General features: G+C 36.1%; 1 protein-coding gene across 8 annotated transcripts in view; it reads left to right on the forward strand.

Annotated features, from left to right (window-relative positions):
- The window catches only part of LOC126916525 (monocarboxylate transporter 10-like), a 335,858-nt gene that overhangs the window by 128,365 nt on the left and 193,097 nt on the right, over positions 1-14,396 (forward strand). For 2 of the 8 annotated variants that reach the window (XM_050722386.1, XM_050722388.1), the window contains exon 4: positions 14,249-14,322. The exons of 5 other annotated variants lie outside the window; for them this stretch is intronic. The gene's annotated coding sequence lies outside the window, so the exon portion shown is untranslated. Of the gene's footprint in view, positions 1-13,384; positions 13,422-14,248; positions 14,323-14,396 lie in introns of all 8 variants that reach the window. One more of the 8 variants, XM_050722385.1, reaches the window with a different exon arrangement.

The following is a 14,396-nucleotide window of genomic DNA, read 5'->3' on the forward strand; positions in this document are numbered from 1 at the left end:
AGTCGTTTCTTACTCGTAATATGAAGTGAGAACATCACTATGTGTGCCATAATAATCCATGCCATTGTTAACGCTTTCAATCCGTAAAATACTCGCAAATTATCACCATTCTTTTCCAGTTTAAATATTTTTTCTACATTGGTGAGAAATGAAAAACACAGAAGATGTTTGCTGATAGGATTCGGCTGCCTCAACTCGGGGAGTGTCGGTTCCTTATTGTCGGTTTCGCGTTTCTCTTCTTTTATGTTCTCCAATTCTATTCAAAGTTAACCGTACGTTACGTACATTCACATGGTTCCCATTCCAACTCGAGGCGATAAAAATAATTAAGATTGGAAACAATCTTAATTATTTGTGAGCGCAGTTTTGTGTTAAGTAGTAGTTGATATCATGTATCACTGTATATGTAGCTTACCTATCGCCTTGTTACTTTCGAACGTAAACTTTTCCCTTTCTTTATTTAAACGCTTTCGATGGACGAAAACATCGTATACTGTGGCCGCTATTACGGTAGCACACAACGATAGCAAAACTCCTCTGTAATCAGAATTTTAAAGTTCCTAGGTGGTATTTTATCGGATGCAGATTTCGACGTATGTAATATATATCTGGCTAGATAAAAATTCGAGTTTTCAATTAGAAGCTTGAAGTTTACGTACATGATGGAGATCATTTTCGCAGAGAGTAGCCATTGATGATCATCCACCAAATCGGAGACTTCGATCAACTGGAAGTGTATATTAAAAAGCTTTCCAATGAAAAGTGTCTCATTACGAAATACTTTATCAAGCATAGTGGCAACGTCGCCTATGCTGCAGAACGCCGGTAAGCAAAATCCAAGCGTGACCAAATCCTAAAATGGGCGCAGTTTTTCAAATTTATGATCGTCCGTCGTGATCGTAAAAATTTCATGAAATATTTTAATGTTAATGATATCATATATCGATATTGTTTTAGTGGGATAAATTCTTAATTGTCTGCATAAATTGGCTATATACTGATTGTAATTCGCATTGCAACTTGAATCGTTAGAGATATACATTCGAAATACAAAAACTAAAATATCCATTTGCTTACTTCGTCTCCCACTTCCACATGATATTGCACAGTGCTATTGTGCCGCGCACGTGCAATAAAAAAACGAAACTCAAAAGGTGAAAACTCTTCATTCGGGTTCCGGTATATCGAATTGTTCTTTCGGATTTTCTCCGATAGAAATCCCGTCCGATTTTCAGAGAAAACTTTGCAACTTTCTTGGTCTCCTAACCAATGATTATTCCCGATGATAAAACCTCCGGATGGTACGCCACTGGTATCCAACGCTTAAAACACACATGATACCTCATTAGAATCAGCTTGTGATGCAATTAGCGATAAGGATCTGAAGCGGTAGGAAAATTAAGCGCATATTTTGAAACCAACAGCATCAGTTGATCAGGAAAACAGTGACGATGACGATCGCAGCTTTTACAACACAACGCGCAAAGAAAGTCTCAAGGTTGGGAGTAGGCTCGATGTAAAATTACGCATCTTACACAATCGCGACGTAACGTGATGGTATAGTGATTAGAAGAATCCTCGCGGTTGCACAGGAGTTGTTTCTATTGTTTTTGATTCGTATTTTCCGCGGTATAAGCGTGTTCATCGAGAACATGTCACGAAATACAATCTCAAACACGGTGTACATCTTTTTGAATCACGGTCGGTTAAACGTATTTCGTTCAGTTTGCCTCCTTCTTTCCTTTCGCTGTAATTGACTGGCGGTAGCTACGCGAAACCGAATTCGGCTATATATCTTAAAAGTTCTATTAACCTCTTAGAGCCCAAAGTATCTGGTTATCCACCGCATTTCGAAATTCATCTATCTGGGTCCGACATCTGCTGGAATTTAGAAGATCAGCATTTTCCAAAACCGCGTACACTGGAAGTACCTGTCTCATGGTCACTGGGTCTAGCGTGGTAGCTTGGGCCGACACGTAAATCGTTGTTAATGATAAAAGGGATAACCATATCCACGACGAAATTTTTTCATACTGCATGCTCTGGAATATGATTTGCATTCGGATTATTGAAATTATCAATTGATAAAAATGGTCAACCATAATGATGACCATTATTCTCTCTTATATGATGAAGTACATTATTGCACTATCGATACTATGGTCGATCAAGAGTATGACTACTATAATATGAATGAAATGCTCAGTTCATCTATTGGGTAACAACATTTTCTAAGATGATCTCGCAAGACTAGCCTTATCCAGCAAGGAACGCTCAATTTATGAAGTAGGACGCCGAAAATGGTTTCGAATATTTCATCTTATTGATTATTGCTCAGTTATGGAACCCCAATTTAATTATTCTAGTAGCGCGGCTGCGATCCGTACGTGGTTGACTGAAAACTTCAATTATCCACATGCCGATACTCTGTTTAGCAAATTTATAATTTTTTTCGGTTTTTCTCGGTCGGTATTTGATAATAGTAGATTTTTGTGACGTAGTACCGAACCTGCTAAGTTTTTCTTCCTAGAACTATCGAAATCCCCGAAATGCACCAATTTTAATAAACACTTTGCGGATGTTTTATGCTTTTATAATAGCCGATACCTCATTACAGGAGTAGAATGATATGTATTGTTGTTAATATTATAAACATTTAAATATGTGTGAACCAAGGCGAGAAGGACAGTAAAATGGGGCCATTTTCCACGTACATTTTTTAATTCATTTAATAAATTAAAACTCTAACAGAAAATGTAACGATGGAGCGCGATACTGCAGACGTTTGTGCTAAGAGTTTCGTCAAAAGAAACTTGCAAATCGTGTTCTGTTTACAATTTGGCGCAGGAAAACTTTGGCGCAATACGCTGTGAGGATGATGTATACAACAATATCGACAGACGACTGCTATGCGCGTTCTGGCGATCAATCGTTGAACCATTGTATCAAGCGTTAAACAAAGCAATTCCTCGCAATGAGTACCACCGGCGTTATAAGTTGGAAAGTTTATTTTCTTAATTGGAAGAAGATATGATTTTCTAGTTTTTCTTGACGATTTTCTCAGCAAAAATATCTGTTTTCTTCGAATAAGCAGATATGAGACAGCTTCTTTACTCCACGTCTGGTGGAGAAGATGGTATCATAAAAAAGAGCTTCAGTGAGATTCTATTCTCTGAAGGTGAACTGTTCTTACGCCAAGTCTGATGGAGAAGTTAAGGATTCGAAGTCACGAACAATACTGAACTAACTGTTTCTAATGCCGATACTAACCCTCCGATCGACGTTTCCGTGTGAATGACTACACGAGACTGTCGAAACTACTTCCGCGGCATTCGCGTTGACTGGTTTTATACCGGACGCAAAAAATCCCCAATTAGCATTTTATGTGTAAATCATTTCTCAATGTTCTGAGTCAGAATCCCAATACTAAGTCCGATCGAACCGTTATACTCCACTAATTTGAAAAATTACAAGATTCGGAAATCTCCTATTTAAACTACGATGTGCATAGAAATTTAAAAATATTCCTACGAATGTTGAATGGAATGGTTTTGGCTGTTACAGTTCTCTGAATGTTTTGTTTTTTTGGACGGAACTAGTTATTTCTGCCCAATTATTCTCGGAATGTTGGCTAATGCGCCATCACATTCTTGCACAAGTGAACTTTTAGGAATTGATAGTGATACTATAACGCATAATTATTTAGTTGATGCTGTCAGTAGTGCAGACGGTAATTGAATCTTTTAAGAGACGTTACAGGAAAAATTTATTGCGTCGTATTATTATCTATTAATTGCTGGCGACAATGTTATGGGAGTTTTACGATTTTATAAAGGATTTGATTTAAAATTCCTTTGTCGTGCAACACGTGAAAAATCGTACCAACTACACTTAAACGCTCTGAGAATATGTCATGTAACCATATAAATGACAATGCGAGCCAAATTAGTTTCATGTACTCTTTTTGCAGACAATATTGATATGAATGAAGACATGCAGATGCGATGGATTGGAATAAAATGAGCGATAGAACAAAACGAGACAGATGGAATACAATGATTTATTTTGGAAGGAATCATTTCGTTGTATCTAAAACGGATTGTGTTATTTTCTATACTTCGTGTAGTTTTGATTCTTCTCGAATCAATTGTCTGAAAACAGCTTATAAAAACTTGTTTATTTCGCAGTTAGTTTGGATAATTGACGTTCTAAAACTCCTGTATTCCAGATAGTTATCCGTGACATTTATTTCCTTTCACGCCATATCATTTATTATCTTTTCGACGGTTGACCCCATGTCTCGTCAAGTAGAACGTACTCGCCTGTTACGAATGACACCCTATTTCGTCAAATAGTACACAGCGTTTAAAACTTATTATTTTAACTAATTAAAACTTATTATATTATATAATGTGTTGTACAATACAATGTAAAATGAAATTCAAATTCTGTGTTTTATGTGGTATCCTGATAACAAAATATTATGCTAGAACGACGCTCTGAGTTTGCTAACCGAAATTGAGGATCCTTTCTTATGGAAATAATCTGCGAAGAGTTTCATTGAAATCTGTTGATCCCTGACATTTTTGAAATTTGGTATTTCTAACTTACTGTATTTCTCAATCTGTGTTCCGTGCTAATGTCCTTCATACCTTATTGTAGATTAAATTTAATAAACCGGGGCAGAATTTCTTAGTATACTTTGTTTTATATTCTATATTCGTATTATTATCCATTTATATTCTGTCATGAATTTTTCGAGTCGTTGAAGAACCCAGGTACCAGTAGCAGTAGTCTCATCACTCGTAAAAGGAGAATGACCAGTGACATTAAATCAACTAACTCGTTAATTCGAATATATTTAATTACACAATCAGTCTTGTCTCATCCGAAATGTCTTCGGATGTTCTTTTCGGATAAGTCTGCGCTTACGATCACATGAAATACTTAATTTATATACCATCCGTTTAAATTCAGTCTGACAGTTATTCTGCTGATACATAATCTTTGTCAGCCTCTCTTCTTTGCAGCAAATAATCTTTGCAGCTACATGACTTTCGAGCTTGGCGTTTCGAACACTCTATGTGCATTTGAATTCTGAATAATGGATTAGGTTTCGATCATTCTTTGATTGCCTTATGGTCTTGTGACGTGAACTTGCAACATCGTCCACGCGTTTTTTATCATGTTCTCCAAGGCTTTTGTTTTTTAACATGCAAGGCAAACGATAGTGTTAGGAAAGAGAAACAACTGCGAAAATGTCGCCGTGTACTCGCACGGCAAATACTTTTTCCTCTTTCAGTGATCTATATTTGTTTGCATATGAGCTTCTTTTCGTCTTCCAAGTCACTTTCTTATGTACAATATCCTCGCTAATATAGAAGAACGTGGAAAACTTTTGCGCAAGTGATTCTCTTTATGAATATAAACTTTATTTCTCTTTATTATATTTACTGTTTTATTATATTTATATTTCTCTTTATAAACACTATGAATATCGAACCATGATATGATATTACAATCAATTACGTTAAGTTCAGAGATCACTGCCATAAAGATATATTTTTCAATATTTCAACACTTGAAATGCTAACTTCCTGTCATGAGTTTACTAATTGGACGACTCAGACTAAGTTATTGCTACCAACATCATCCGTCCTTCATCGTGCACTAATAAATAATCGCAGAAGTGATGTAAACGGCATTTCGATTGTTGCGGATAACAGAATAGAAGCACTGTAGCTACAAACAATCATTGTAACGGCGTAAGTGCCCTGAAAAGCAGAAACGTTATTTCATGACACTAATATTACAACAAAATTGTCCGAACGAAATAGTTTCATTATACTTACAAACATTATGACAACATTATTACAACATGGCGACATTAATGTAGAAAACATAATAATTTAAAGAGTAAGCCAAAAGTATAATAGCAGGGTTAAGGAGATAAGCACAATATGTTAATTTGCCCAAAACAACGAAAATATCTAGCGATAAGATTTTGTTGACGATACCTGCAAACGTAACAAATACACTTGGGTATAGTTTGCAAAACATTAACTATTTCGCATTACACAAAAAGTATTTTTAGAGTAAGAAGAATGGCATTATCGCATTAATCAGTGATTTGAAGAATATCGACTTACCGCCATGATTCGTGGTGCATACAACTACCAGTCACGCAATACGTAAGGCCAAGCCTGTCCTTCTAAGGGCCAAATAAAGAATGGATAGACTTAAGGGTATGTTCTTGTTCGTGAGTCCGATGACAATCGTACCATTACATAAAATTGTCAAGGTCCGCTAGAAATTCTTCACGACATCTTGAAAGTTCTATTTACTTCTTAGACCCCAAAGTCTGGTTATTAACAGCATTACGAAATTCATCAATCTCCGTCCGATACCTGCTGGATTTTAGAAGATCGATGTTTTCCAAAACCGCGTACGCTGGAAGTACCTGCCTCATGCTCACTGGGTCTAGCGTGGTTGCTTGTATCGACACGTAAATCATTGTTAATGATAAAAGGGAAAACCATATCCACAATGAAATTTTTCTGTATTCCATGCTTTGGAATAAGATTTACATTCGAATTATTGTAATTCTCTAGCGAAAAAAGTGGTCAAGCACGCAAATGACCATTATTTTCTCTGATGCGATGAATTACGTTACTGCACTCTCGGTTCTAAGGTCCATCGAGAGTATGGCATTATTTCCTATGGTTTTGACTCTTATCGGAACTTGTTTATCTCTTAATTAGTGCGGATAATTGGCGTTCTAAATCTACTGTATTACAAATAGCCATCCGCAATATTTATTTTCTTTCGCCCCATATCATTTGATATTTTATAGACGATTGACGCAATGCCGCGTCAAATTGAACATTTCCGGCTGTTACGAATGACACCATATTTCATCAAATAATACACGGCGTTTAAAACTCATAAGTGTGGAAATATACGATGTAAAATAAAGGTCAAATTCTGCTTTTTATGCAGTATCCGGATAACAAAATATTTTACTAGAAGGACGCTTTGAGCACGCTGACCGAAATTAAGGATCGCTTTTTACGGAAATAAGCTGCAAAGAGCTTCGGTTAGATACCTGTTGATATACTGGATGGCTTAGTCTGTGTTGCGTGCTAATTTCCTTCGTACTTTATTGTACACCAAATTTTATATACCGTGTTCGAATTTCTCTTTACGTTTATTTTATATCCTATATTTATATTTTTATCCATTTATATCGATACGTTTTTACAAATTTTTATACTTGAACCCAAAAAATTTTGACTATCCTAGCAATAACGACGTTATGAGGCCATTGAACACTTATTCTGTCGCTTAAGAAATTAACAGTTTTCTGCAATGATCAGCTACCTGCAATTTGCCTTTTTTTCACTTCTTATTCCGATATGGATCGACGTCTCACATCAAACACGTAAGTTTATATACCTTCCATTTAAACTAAGTCTGATAATTATCTATACTCGCAAACCAATTTTTCGGGTAATTACACCAATCACGATTGAAATATGTATGATAATCTTCACCTACAAATAGTTGGTTGCTGTGTTATGAACAATTATTCACAATTATTCACCAGTAACATGTAATCCCGTTAATCGAGGTTGAAGGTTCACTGGACAAAGAATTACGCATCTAAGATAGTCGGGACGTAATCGCGTCCAGAACGATTCTCACGTTTCCACAAAACTTGTTTTTATTTTTATGTTGTTGCGATGAATCGAATATAAGCAATAATACGATTTATCCCTGTGTTGTATGGTTAAGGTCTATTTTTCGGACCGTTTTTGTTGCACATATCCGGTGATGCCGACCTATAAAATCATCACCTTAAACCACAATAAACAAGTTTTTTTTATATCCTGTGCAAACAATTACGCGTACCTTTCTTTCTCAAGTTTCACAAATTCAAACGACTCTAAAATTATCAAGATATTCAAAATAATCATTTTGCGTAATATATAAATACAAAATAGAATATATTCTTGTATAAAAATATATATGTAAACATCAGAGATAGTGCAGTTTATTTCTATTTTTATTGTAAACGAAGGAATATAATTATCTTTTATGATGTATTCACTGAATTAACTGTTGTAGTAACTGTATTTTAGTACTTAAAATTTCATTTTCATTAATTACTGTTTTTATATTCTACACGACGTGAAGTCATTCAGCTCTCTTATCAGGTCTGTAAGTATGAAACCGGAATTTGTCTATAGATGGCCCTAGCTGATAATGTCGTTATCACTAAACTGCGTCGTTGATGCCAAGAATCATTGTTGACATCTCACAAACATTTTCGACTCAGAAAAATCCAAGTTTCATACAATAGCATAGTTGGTAATAGCGTTGAACATGTCGAATTTTGTGCCTGGAAACTACGATTTGCGGACAGCATTGATTTTCTGTTACCATTTGAAGAAAACTGCTGCAGAATCGCATCGAATGCTTGTCGAAGCTCACGGTGAGCATGCTCTTGGTAAATCACAGTGCTTTGAGTGGTTTAAAAAATTCAGAAGTGGCAATTTTGACGTGAGGAACGAAGAACGTGGAAGACTACCGAAAAAGTTTCAAGACAACGAATTGCAAGCATTGTTGGATGAGGATGACGCTCAAACGCAACAACAACTCGCTGATCAATTAAACGTGACATGAGAAGCTGTCTCCATACGTTTGAAAGCCATGGGAAAGATCCAGAAGGTGGGAAAATGGGTTCCACATGAACCGAGTGAAAGACAGCAGGAAAACCGAAAAACCACTTGGGAAATGCTGCTTGCCAGATACAAAAGAAAGTCATTTCTCCACCGAATTGTGACTGGCGATGAAAAGTGGATATATTTTGAGAATCTTAAGCGTAAAAGATCATGGGTAGCTCCAGGCGAACCACCGACATCAACTACAAGACCAAATCGCTATGGACGGAGGACAATGCTCTGTGTTTGGTGGAATCAGAAGGGTGAGATCTATTATGAGCTGTTAAAAACTGGCGAAACCGTTAATACTGAGCGCTACCGACAGCAAACGATCGATTTGAATCAAGCTTTGCGTGAAAAACGACCAGAATATCAAAAAAGGCAACACAAAGTAATTTTGCTTCATGATAATGCACCATCACATACAGCAAAACCGGTCAAGGGAACGATTGAAGCGTTCAGTTGGGAAATATTTTCGCACGCGGCTTACTCACCCAGACTTGGCTCCGTCCGATTACTATTTATTTGCATCGATGGGACATGCACTTTCTGACCAGCATTTCACTTCTTACGAAAATGTACGAAAATGGCTCGATGACTGGTTTGCCTCAAAAGAGCCACAGTTTTTCTGGCGTGGCATCCACCAATTGCCAGACAGGTGGGAAAAATGTATAGCTAGCGATGGGCAATACTTCGAATAAAATATTTTTAATCATTTTCATATAATAAACGTGTATTTTTTATACAAAATTTCCGGTTTCATATTTACATACCTGGTATATCTAATATATTATATGATATAATACGTAATACTTAAATGATCACAAAGTGTCACGAGGACGAAATCATTGTAGTCTATATTTCTCGCACGAGTCCGTATAATAACTACGTAAAATTTGATGTAGCTTGAACAGGAGGTTGAATGGTGAACTGATCAGCATAGTATAAATTATTTAAAGCTTTCTATTTCATGCGTTCAGATAATATCGTGCTGAATATTGCTAATTCTATTTGCACTGAGGGATTCATTGCTTATATTATTGATATTATATTATAGCGCGCTGCAAATTTAACGTTTGGGAATGTTAAGTTTGAATCTTTTTTATTGGTCCGGTTATTTTACCTCCGGAATCAACGGATTTGGATGATCTCCAAAGATTATAGCGATTATTGAAGTCCTCAGCCAACAGCAGCGGTTTTGCGATTTGTTCACCGAGTTCTTCTAGTTCTTCAAGTTATAAGCTGTAGCTTATTGTATATATGTTTACATTACAAATATGAATTTTCTGTGGAACCGTAGTTATTGCTACACTTTTGACCTAATGATACGCTTTTTATACGTGTCTGGAACTTGTAATTTTTCGTCTTCGTTTTTTTTAGCCTTCGTCTTTTTAGCCTTCACACTAGCTTGGTGGATCAATTGGCTAGGAAGCTCGAAAAGTACAGAAAACTCGAGACGTCACGTCGTTCGAGGAATTGGGACGTGATGCGCGATGATCGGCGTATTATCGAATTAATTCAACCTCGCCAACTTTCCTGTCGATCGCTCTGTTCCCCCAATTTCTTCCAGTTTCTAAACGAGGGCGTGTTTCTATGGAATTAGCCGCGCTAATTTCCTGGAAATTTCACCAAGATACCAATCCTTTCTTTTCCTCTCTTCATTCCAACGAATTAAATTGATTCTTGATCTTATTAATTATCGAATTTTCGTTAAATGGATAAAAGGTAGAAAGGATAGGTCGTAGTAGAGCAAAGAGAAAATAAATGATAGAGGATTCTGTATCATATCTCCATGCTGTTCATCTTCTTTTCAATTTTACTTTTTCCATTTAACTTAATAAAATGTATCTAGCGATTAGTCATTGTCAATTTTATAGATAAATATTAAGAGTGTTGATTGGTTAATGTTGAAAATCATGAAAGTTTAGTATATTACAAGTAAATAAAATTAATGGTACAATGAATAACAAAAAAAAAAAAAAAACATAAAAGATATGCTACAAGCAGTAAAATACAAATTAGAAGAATTAAATAAAATGTTAAACTTCCAACTTGAAAAATAAACCGTAAAAGTTTTTTTGAAAAGTCGTTTGGATCTTCCAACACCTAAAAAGACTGCCACAGAATACACAGAGGAAAAGAATCTCTAACAATTTTCATGAAAGGACCTTGTCCCTATTTCACAGTCATTACAGTCGTATCGTCAAAAATCAATTCGCGAGCCTTTTCAACATTATTGAACACCCAATTTCAACCGATTTATGTAACAGCCATCATTGTCTCATTTTTATGCAAATGACAAGAAGAAATATTTGTGCCTGAAAAATTAAAAACCGGCTCTGCAACAAAATCTATTACGAACGAACGAAAAATTCCAACACGCGCAAAGGATAAGAAACACGCTTTCAAGGTATGTAAAAAGTGTATTTACAAAGAATGTAGGTGTAATTACAAAAAATTAAAAAATTTTGTTAACAATATATTATTAGAGTAGTTTCTTATGCGTGTACATAAATTTCCACTTCAATATCACACAATTTATTACAATCGTGTTAACGTAAGTAAACAATTATTGATCTTCGTTTTTTATTCGAAAACATGAACGATTGAACGAACAAAAAAACATGTTTAATTGCGTGTCTTTGTATCTTGAACATATCGCATTATATCAATATCGATCATTAGTGACTTTTAATTTTCTTCTAAATATTCAGACTTTTTTGCGATCTTTGTAAAAAGTTGTAAACTTTTATAATTATCATTTAAAAGAAACGAACGGGCAATGTCATAGTCAAAGATAGGGGAGCAAAAGGTCAGCCACAGAGATATCGCAAATAACTTATGATAATCATTAGCAAAACAGGTTTCAGTTTTGCATATAACGAGTGCAACCATATTACAACTCCTGCATCTTTCGTCTTTCTTCGTTGATACTGATATTGATTCGCGTGACTGACTGACTGACTATGTCTGGAGAACATAGTCGTCTATTTGTACTGGTCGGGGGGAGGTGGGGGTGGGGGGTACCAGAAGATTGAACTTGGCTCCGGTTGACGGTTGCACGTAGCCGCGATATTATTTTGTCCAAAGTTTGTTTATTGCATTATGTACGTCACACAATGTTAATTCTCTCTGGCAAACAACTACGTGAGGCATCTTCGAATCGAAACGTCCTGTGACGCATGTGCCGCTACACTTACATTATTTTATATACAAAATCAATTTTCAAAATTTTCATGTAATCAAAATTTTATTGTACAATCTAATAATTTCAAGAAAGAATGTATACATGTACTATGAGACATTTCCATTTTTTCCTACATATATATGTCGGAGATGAAGGAACACCGGAACCTTCCCTTTGGAATTTTGGGAAAATCCCGTAACATTGTAATCTAAATTCTACCATAGCTGTAATTAGACAATTGTAGTCATCCAGTCCGATTGTAATTGTTCGAAGCTTGTGATAGTGAGCTTGAGCTCGAGGTGACGACCAGTCGCCGAACGTAGCCGCAGTTGAGGGATGAACGTTTTGTCTAATATACGAAACTAGCTCCTATCGCCCAATTAGTCTTCTACCTACTTTGTCAAAACTATTCGAGAAGTTGCTAACGAATCGATTCCTTCCACTCCTAGAGGATCTGAAAACACTGCCAGATCATCAATTCGGTTTTCAGAAGCAACATTCTACAATAGAACAAATCCACCGAATAACACACAATATCAGCCAAACCCTCGAAAAGAAAAGATACTGCTCAGCGGTATTCCTTGATATTCAACAGGCATTCGACAAAGAATGGCACGAAGGGCTTCTTTACAATCTTAAAAAAGTCCTACCACACACTTACTACTCCATCCTAAAGTCCTATCTAACCAATAGGCAATTCATGGTTAAATATGCAGACGCCATAACTTTCCCAATAGAAGCTTCCATTTTTCTCCCGAGTCAACCATCTACGTAGAAAATGCTGGTTAATGAAGAACAATGTTTACAACTATTCCGCAAATGATTCTACATCAAAATTGATTCATCTTTCTAGGTATTATGGGATGTTTAATATAATTACGCATGTTTCCTGAAACACTGAATGCCATTCCTCAACACAGAATATCGTAACAAAATAAAATGTTTGAAAATTTCGAATACGCGTGTGTATCTGCGCCCGCACACAAAGTAGTTACTTCTGTCCATTGGTTTATTAATCGAAAAACTAGTATTCTACAAAATAGAATAAGAATAAATCATCTATTCTAAGAAAGTAAATATACGTACATCTACATATTTCTAAGGCTATAAAAAATATTTCATATTTTGTACGCTTACGTAAGCTAGTAATTAAGAGTCTATCCCATGTAAATGACCCTATCGATGAAACTATCATAACGACGCTTATGCCCACGACGATATTATAATGCTTGAAATAATCGATTTTATAGATCGGGTAAAATTAAACACTAAAGGATTGAAAAACGAAATTACAAACTCACGTGATCGATAAAGTTATTGCAGGAGAAAACTGCCAAATACGAACAACTGCATTTCATTGTATTATAAAAAATCGTAACTTTCACGGGTTATTTTAATGAGATATCTTCTTAATTTGCTGTATAAACGGACTACATATTGATTGTAATTCGTATTGCAACTTGGATCGTTACAGGTATACATTCAAGATACAAGTTGTAAAATATCCATCTGTTTACCTTGTCTTCGATTTCTACATGACATTGCACAGTGCTATTGTGCCGCGTAAATGCAATAAAAAAAAAAAAAAGAAACGAAACTCGAAAAATGAATATTCCTCGTTCGGGGAAGCTTGCAATCTTGTCGGTCTCCTAACCAACGATTGTTGCCTATGACAAATCCTCTGCATGGTATTCCACTGGTATCCAACTCTTACAAAACACAGAATATCTCATTAGAAACAGCTCGTGATGCAATTAGCGAGAAGGATATGAAGCGGTGTGAAAATTAAACGCACCGTTTGAAACAGCATCAGCTAATCGGGAAAACTGTGACGACGACGATCGCAACCCTTACACGCGCCGTACGAAGGAACCAGTTTCTTGTGAAACGCACGAAGAAAATATCAAGGTCGAAGTTTATACGCGGGACTAGGTAAAGCTTGACTGATTAGTTACATTATCAACTTTCGCCGTCACGTAATTCATGCGTAGAAACTAAAAATCTTTTTCTGAAACGATGTACTTCTTCGATGAAAGGGCTTTCATCCTGTAACGAACGGCCGTTTCTTAGATTTGCATTCGTCTAACTAGATTCTGAAAGGGACATAAAAAATTACTCGTGGATGCGTTTTATTTGATGTGAACAAAATCGTATTGTTCACTAATTGTAAAGTACGCTTCTAAGACGACGGCAGCGCAGTGGTTAGCGCCTTAGGATACGAACGTTCGGGACCCGGGTTTAAATCCCGGCGACCGGAATCCGATTTTTCTTCCACGATACAAAAATGAGAAGAAAAGCAGCAGAAACCCCAGCAGCGCGACATCTAAACCCGTAGCAGAACCTGTCTCGGCCTCTATACTAGCGGAGTAGCATTATCACGAAGACTAACTCTTACACCTCAAATATATTTGAGTAAGTATAAGTAGAAGAAGTATAAATACAGTGTATGCTAGTCCAGATCTGCACGCTACCAACGTTCGTTTACA

The sequence above is a fragment of the Bombus affinis genome, chromosome 5 (genome assembly GCF_024516045.1).
Source record: "Bombus affinis isolate iyBomAffi1 chromosome 5, iyBomAffi1.2, whole genome shotgun sequence".
NCBI lineage: Eukaryota > Metazoa > Arthropoda > Insecta > Hymenoptera > Apidae > Bombus > Bombus affinis.